The sequence below is a fragment of the Ambystoma mexicanum genome, chromosome 10 (assembly GCF_040938575.1).
Source record: "Ambystoma mexicanum isolate Mex_15411 chromosome 10, UKY_AmexF1_1, whole genome shotgun sequence".
Lineage (NCBI taxonomy): Eukaryota > Metazoa > Chordata > Amphibia > Caudata > Ambystomatidae > Ambystoma > Ambystoma mexicanum.
Genome location: NC_090932.1, coordinates 1,424,211,546 through 1,424,219,940, shown reverse-complemented (window position 1 = coordinate 1,424,219,940; position 8,395 = coordinate 1,424,211,546). Strand labels below are relative to the sequence as shown.

General features: G+C 43.7%; 1 non-coding gene across 1 annotated transcript; it reads left to right on the top strand.

Annotated features, from left to right (window-relative positions):
* The first annotated feature begins 1,267 nt into the window (after window positions 1-1,267).
* On the top strand, window positions 1,268-1,427 carry LOC138496235 (U1 spliceosomal RNA). The gene has a single exon (XR_011277772.1). It is a non-coding gene; the product is annotated as a U1 spliceosomal RNA (small nuclear RNA).
* The last annotated feature ends 6,968 nt before the right edge of the window (window positions 1,428-8,395 follow it).

Genomic DNA, 8,395 nt, shown 5'->3' with positions numbered 1-8,395 from the left:
AGATCTGAATAAGAATAACAATGTGACCAACACATTTTTTGAACAAAACGCGAAGGGAGAATGCTCCCCTGACTCAAAGCACACGCGGCGGGGAAAAGGAACACCAAGGGCTAGCGCACAATATGTTACCCTTGTAGTGCCCCAATAAAACACTGCAACCTGCAAATGGGCCTCAGTGGACCACCTGCCAATGTTTCTGTAAGTTGCTTATGAAGGTTACACATATTTTATTCAGATCCACATGGGGGGTGGGGTGGGAGCTTGACATATCGCAGATGGGAGCCCCAGTCCCTTTGCCAATTCAGTCCTACACCTTGCTGTGATGTATGATATGATAGGTTATTTATAACATGCTTAATACCCATGCAGAAGTGATCCCAATCATAAAAGTGAAACAGGCAAGCCCAACAGGTATAACTTATTTCCACTCTTTTGGGAGCGCAGTCTGAGGGCAGCCTATACCCTTCAGGAGAGGTGTGAGCTGATACAGTTGCAACACAAAAAACAATAGTACTATGTTCCCAAAATACCTTAGTTCTTGTCTTTCGGATCTTAGCAGAGCCAGGCTTTTCAGCATCAGACCAGGAGCATGGGTGCCTTTGCGCTGGGCTGGGGTCAAGTCGGAGAGCAGCAGCCATGGGCCCCAATGAATGAGCCCCAATGATGTTCTGTTTGGCAGTGTTGCTGATTTGCGGGTAGAAAACGCTGGGAACAGTAGGCCGTGCCAAGTGGATGGCACTGGAAGACTCAGTGACCTCTGGGCCCGGACAAGGGAATACTTGCCTTTGGCGCTGTGCAGGCTCGGCTGACACAACACGGCATATGGTTACGGCAAAGATGTCAAAGCTTCAGCATTGTCATTGAGCATAACTCTGAGATTCAGGGGTGGTGGAGCGTCGAGGTCCAGGATGATTATGATGGTGTCAATGGGCCCAGCACTGAGCAGCTCCGCTCAGGAGGACCATGGGCCCGTGTGGAGCCGACAGGCCAGTGGGCAGACTGCAACAGGCCTGCTCAAGCCATCCTGCTATTTATATAAATCTCGGGCCGAGCAGGGCCTGATGAGAGAAAGGAACTGTGCTACAATCTGCTCTTCTGCTGGGCTCTGCCTGCCGGAGCTTCCCCCTGCACATGGGACAGGCAGCTCTGCAGACGCTCAGAGATTCCGGGGGGGCTGGGGCTGGGGCTGGGTCAGGGCCTGCCTTCTCACCCTCGCTTAGCGGGGCTTCCAGAACTGGCCCAACCCCTGCCCTCTTGCATGCAACTCATACGTAGCTGGCAGGGGAGAATCTGATCTCAAGGGCAGATCTCCCAGGGTGAGGCTTACCCATTGCACATCGGATTTGCTGAACCCTGCTATGTCCCCAAATGCGGGATACACGACTGCATTATTTCTGGTAGTGGGGGACTGCGTTTGCGGTCTCCTACCGATTTATTGGTGAAAGAAAGAAAAGGTAAAGTGTGCACTAGGCCTGCTAGGTTGCATACTTTAAGGTTGTGCTCACATTGCGTTTCTTCAATTAGGTTCACCTTTAGGTGATTGCTTTTCGACATTTTATCTGTGGAATTGAATTATGCTTCTCTCATCACCACAAAAGTAATGTGTATTACAGAGATAAGCTGCCATATGTATTGGGCACACTGCACATGCTCAGGCAGCATCAATCATGCTTTGTACAGAACAATTCTGGCCTAAATTGGGAACAGCCAGCATAGACAAGTTGCTACAGAGGCATATTTTGGGTACAACCAGCATGACAATGTGTTCCATCAATGACAGTGCTGTCTTACACTGTGGACACATTGATCATTAAAATGTGTTGTGTTGTAAAATGTTATTTTCTGCTGTTGGTGACATGGAATTTTCATGTTCCCCTTTAGAGCTGATTGTAAACTTATGGGTTTTTGGTCACCTTTTCTGCTGTAAAATGCACCATTTCAACCCCATATTTGAAAAATAAAACTTGGGGGGGAGGAAACCCCCCCAATTCCACCCTAGATCCTTGTAGCTCCTCGCTACGCTTGGTCGCCCCTACCATTTCAGAAAAATATGAACACATAGACACTGAAAGAAATCACAACCAACTAACCTTTGATCACTGCCCATGACACCAAAAGCTATCTTTGGGACTGCATGGGTGTCACTGCCTGTGATGCTATTGTGTCAAAGGTCACACAATATCGCTTTTTAATATACTGCTTTGGGTTAGGTTGTTGACTTTTGGCTCGCCGGCCCACTGGGTGATAAAAAGTTAATACTTCGGCCCCACATTCAAAAAGGTTGGACAAGCCTGCTTTAAGGCATCAAGAAAGTATCAAAGATAAGCGACATCTTGGGATCAAGATGAACAAACTTATGCTACAGAAACAATGGAGATATCTAGTTATTTTACACGTGTACAGATGCAAAGAAACGCAAGTAGGCAAAGTATTGTTGAGGCTAGATTTATCGTGAATAGATTGTGGCATGCACCAACAAATACATACATTGAAGTGAGTAAAGAATGGATGTTTCCACTACGTATTATAGCAGATCTGGACTAAAAAAGGAATGCCTATTTTCCAGTCTGTAGCGGTTGAAAAAACAATTGAATTACAGAAGCAGATCACAGAAAGGCAAGGCTGGACGAGCCCCAAGAAGCGAAGGTCTTATCAGGGTGGGGTGAGCAGACATTGGATACAAATATTGTGAAATAATGAAACCCCTGTTCAGAAGACATGGACAAAACAAGGAAGACATCAGAGGTCTATTAGAAAGTAGTATTTTAAATACACTAGAGCTCGATTTTGTGGTCTTCAGTCACGTGGAAGGATGAAGTTGGACGAACATGACGGTCACACCTATGCATGAGGGCAGAGCGTGCCTTCACACCCCTGAATTCTCCAGAGCAAAAGAACACTCCCAAGGACAAGTTCAAAGCCTTAATTGACAGCAGACCACTGAGATGATGATAGATGAATATGCTAATTAGTGGGAAGCTATGAGCTCACCAGCACCTGGAAGACCAGCCTGTGTGCTGCTAACGTAGGTGGAAAAGTACTGACGAAGGTTAAAGTGCCAACCAATTGTAGTAGGCTGCGTGATTAAGGGCCCCATAGTTTGTGTAGCCAATGGGACGTTGTGTATTTAGTGACGTTCATAGTGACCTGTTTAGGGGGAGGGCTTAGTTGCCCAACCTGATGTTAAGAAACCAATCACTTTTCTTCACTCTCTCAGACTAGTATGGGTCATATGCTTAGATGTTCCCTAAGAACCTATCACAATAGCCACTAGGTTTTTGAAGTTTGCCATGTAGGATGATGTTAGTAAATACATAGGTTGACATCATCAATGACGATTTTGTGCTATAAAAGAAGGCTTTTTTAAGGTGCATTGAGTGATCATACGCTGAGACGTCCGATGATATCCGTTGTACTCCCTGTTTTAAATAATGCACATTAAAACAGTTATCTTTTGCCAACTACCTGAGTAATTGTGATTATTGATGTTTGAGTAATTTCTGCATCCTCACCGATCTTAAGGGTATTGCTACCTCGTCTTAAAGGGCTGGGGTCTCCAAGTTCACGTGATAGCATAGAGGATGGTTAACAATCCATCGAGAAAGTAGGCTTTGGGGTCCCAGAAATATTGCATGACCTCTGCCATTCAGCTGAAAGGACTTGGAGCTCCCTGTAGATAGCTGAAACCTTTTTAAATTATCAGACTTGCAAGCGAGTTGAGATGGGTCCCTTGTTTTCAGGCAGAATCCCCTCCCGGCGTCTACAGGAAGCTGAACAAACGGAAATTTGAAGCCCTGGTAAAGGGGCGGACGGTCCAAGGGTCGGAAGACGAAAAAGCAAATGGTGAGTAAAAACTGAGTGAGGTGGCAAAAATTGTGAATGGGCAGTGAGTGAAGAAAGTGATAAGGTTGGGGTAAAGTAACCTGAGAATGATGAACGTTGAATATTAAGTAATTGATTTGAGGAGAGGCCAAGCAAATTAGAGGTATTAAAGAGTACTCCCAGTTTCCTGAATCATAAAGACTTAACAGACAGAATCGTTTCTAGGGCCGTATTTACGGGTGACGTCGGCAACAAACTTGGTAAAAGATGAGTTTAAAGAGAACGATTCACATCCCAAAAGGGTATTTTTAGGGGTAGGAAAAGGTTGGTCTTGAGGAGAAGACTGAAATACATGTGGTCGGTCGAGTATGTCTGTTTGTCTGTTTGTTTCATGTGACTGTATATGGTGAAGAAACAATAGAGGAATTGATAGATGTGGCAAGAAAACACGAGCTTTCAGAATTAATTATTTAGTGAAAAATGAATTGATGGTGTTTAGTGAAAAAAGTAGATTAAAGTAAAAAAACGTAATCTAGAGGGTTTGGAGCCTGCAACGATTTGGTACATGCTCATATTGTTTTGTTTTTCTGAAATGTATTTTTGAAATCTACAAAGTGTAAGGGTGAGTATTGACAGTCAAGTGTGACAAGTCAAAATGGAGGATATTACTCCACTTATACACCACTACAAAGAGTTGCCAAAACACACACCGAAACATAGGCAGTACAGTACACAATGGGTTAAAGGAATGACAGATAAAATGTTCATGCCATGGCCACAAGGGGGATCACTATCCAAGGCAGTTTTTTGTAGCATATGATGACATATTTGCATGCAGCATATACAGGGAAAAAGTTAGATGAACGATTAGCGAGTTTAGAGCTCTGGAAAATGTTCTAGGAGGAAAGAGAACAGCCACCTCCTGAAGACTGGATATTGAATATATGCAAAGACGGGGGTGGGGGTCGCAGTCTGGACAGCACTTAGAGTACTGTATCCTGACATGTCCTACATGGGAGCTATAATGGCAAAGAAGATGCAGGAATGGGATGATCCTCTGGTTTATATAAAACATTTCCAGGAGCAGTAGGCTTTGGAGACATGCAAGGCTTGGGGTTAATCCATAGCTGTATTTTATCATATATTGTGCCAAGGGCTTCCAGAGCCAGTACAAAGCAGCTCAAGAAACTAGTGGGCATAGAAGCAATGCCATGGTTAGAGATTCAGCTGACCATTGCACATTATTGCAGGCTATTGGAAGAGAAGAATCAAAAGAAAGACAATGCTAGAAAAGGTGAAGAGGCAAAGTTAGTGCAGAAGAAACGATCAAAGAACACCATTGAAGGGGCTATGTTGACTAGTGGAGATGCACTGGGTTCACAGCAAGCAGCAAGCATGCGACAGGTGAATAACCAAAGGCAGTTTGATCAAGTTAATAATGGATTTGCACCACAGGGAAGGGGAGGCTTTTGAGGTAGTGGCTTCCAGAATAATCAGGGAAACTTCCAGAATAATCAAAGTAGGTTACAAAACACACAGAACGATAGTCAAGGCATGCAGGAGGGGCAAGTTAGGAGACCTCTTCCTATATATTGGACATCTGGTATGTCAGGGCATTATGCTTGCACATGTAGACATCAAGGATTCATTCAGAATGGGCAATTCTCAGTAGAGGGGACCACAAACCTGCTAGCATATTCGCAGCAGAAGGGAGATAGGTTTGCTCAGAATCAGGCAGTGCAGCAAACACAAGGGGCGAGAATTCAACAAGACTTTCAAACACACCAGGCAACAATGAATCTGCCACAGAGGCAGTCACAGCAGATACCTATGCAGATACAGCAAAACACAAGCACAGGACAGTTAATGACTCCAAGAATAGGGGGCGTCACTGTTGAGGGAAGGAATCCTTTCACAGGTACGGGAATGAGAATGTATCCACAATAGGTCAGCTCACTGCGAGACTTGATGTGTTGGATACTATATGTGACGTCTAATTCTAAAGAGGAACCGAGGATTGACCTCAATATAGGAGGCACATCTTTTTCTTTTTTAGTGGACACAGGTGCAACACACTCATGTATACGAGAGGGGACATTTTTGATGTCTGGAAATGCCATGAATACTCAAGGTTTCACAGGAGCTACAAGAAGAGTTCCTTTTACTGAAGAATTGCCAGTCTCTATAGGAGAGTGTGACATGTCTGTGCCATTGTTATATTCAAGGCAGACACCTGTCAATATATTAGGTTGAGATTTTTATGACCAAATTGAACATGATGATTTTGTTCACTGATAAAGGCATAGTGTGTTCAACACCAGGAATGCATTATTTAAACGTGAGTGAATTTAGTATGGCATTTGCAGGACAAATTGCCATACGAGGAGTACTGTTAGAACCAGAAGTTTTTCACTATGGGGGTACATATTCTGTTGACATGGCTACCAGGTTTAGTGGGCAGAACTATGAGAATACCTAATGAATATTTATTCAGGTCAAAGATACCTATGGATGAAGAGGAAGGGCAAGTCTTTTCTTTAGAGGTACAAGCAGCCATAGTGCAAGGAGAAATTGCTTTGCTTGATGGGAATGTTTATGACAGTAGATGCTGGTGCACAGTGATTGCCTTTGGGGAAGGTTACAGATTGACTGAAGTCACTGATGTGGATATGTTTGGAGTTCATCTGTCAGATGATGAAGTAGAAGAGCAATTAAACATGAGGCTCCTCAGAAAATGATGTTAGCACAGAAACGCCCGAACATTTCAATGAAGACATGACAAGAGTGCCAGTTTCATTATGGACAACAGGCCCCTATGATGTAGGCCTATTGAAGGGGGTTGGAGAAGTAAAGATTAAATTGAAACCAGGAGCTATTTGATCTTGAGCATGACAGTATCCTATGTCTCGAGAGGCAGATGAACATATTTTTAAAGTGATATCCGCTATCATGGAACAGGGCATCCTAGTGACATCAGAGTCACTGTGTAATACCGCAATGTATACTGTCAAAAAAAGGAAAGGGCGTCGTGGTGTCTAGTGCAAGACCTGCCCCCGATGAACCTGTAGTGACTGAGTTTCCTCTAGTTCCTAATCCTGCGACAATCTTATGTTATATACCTGTTAAAGCACTGCATAAAGACTTGCAAGATCTGACGTCATTTACGTTCAGAACTACTTGTCTGAAAAGAACTCGCCTGCCCCCGGTGTACTGCGAGTCTCTGTTATGATATGATATAAATATGATATGGCATTCATAGCGCGCCTATACACAAGTGTTTTGAGTTGATTTTCGATAGAGTCCTGCAGATGGACTTAAGCAATATTAATTTGGAAAGTGTTGTGTTTCAGTACTGGATCACATATTGGTCTTTAGCACCCCAGAGGAAGAGAGTAGACATGATTTAGTTCATGTGATGATTATTCTTGCAGACAAAGGATATAAAGTAGACAAGGAGAAATTGCAGTATTGTCAAAAGGAAGTACTGTATATAGACCTGATAATCTCGCATAAGGGGAATAACGTTACTCCTGAGAGGGCTAATGCTATTTTGAAAACAGTAAAGCAATTTCATGATAAAGCACATGCAGAGATTTTGGGTACTATGTAATTATGTAAGAGCATGGGTCTTTCATTACAGTTCATATGTGAGGCCCTTGTTGCAAGCACTAAAGAAAGCACCGGAAAATCAAGAAAAAATTGTTTGGACTGAGGAGATGGAAGAAGGGTTTGATGAGTTGAAAAAGGCAATTTGCACAGCTCCAGTTTCAGGGATTCCCAATTATGCTGAGGAATTCTTTTTGTTCTCGCACACGATTGACACGGTTATGACAGCTGTACTAGGCAGAGAACCATGTTGGGGTACAAGCCCCTTGCATATTACAGTGGTATTCTAGACCCAGTAATGACGGGTCACTTTCTGTGCGAACAGTCTTTGGCAGCCTCCACGTTCAGCATTGAGAAGGCTGCGAGTATATTAATGGGGTGTTCCATGACATTATTTGTTGAGCATGCATTGTTTGAAATTTTGGAAAAACCTAAAGGCAGGTTGACTTCTCAAAGGGCTTCTGCCTACGAGTTTGTATCGAATGCAGCGATTAAAATTGTCTGATTCAAAATAGTGAATCCTGCCATGTTTTTAGCAGAACCACTGGCAGAGGACAAGCATGCACATGATTGCTCGAACTATGCAGAATTCTATGATGAACTCTCGAGGATGAAGGAAAATACGTTGGCAGCTGGGGAGATTCTCTTTTGTTGATGGTTCTTCTAGAATCGATCAAAATGACGGACAAAGATATACAGGTGCCACTGTAGCGAAGCACATGGCTAATGGCGAGTTTGAAGTATTGATAAGAGCACGACTACAGTCTCACTTTTCAGCACAGGCTGCAGAATTAGTGGTGCTGATTATCTCACTCAAGAGACACGCAGACCAGGAAGTAACGGTGTACAGTGACTCCCCATAAGTAACGTCAAGAGTGCACGCAGGATTGGCACATTGGAAAATGAGGGGCTACCTCATTGAAAATGAGGGGCTACCTGAGAGGACAGCACTCCAGTACAACACGCA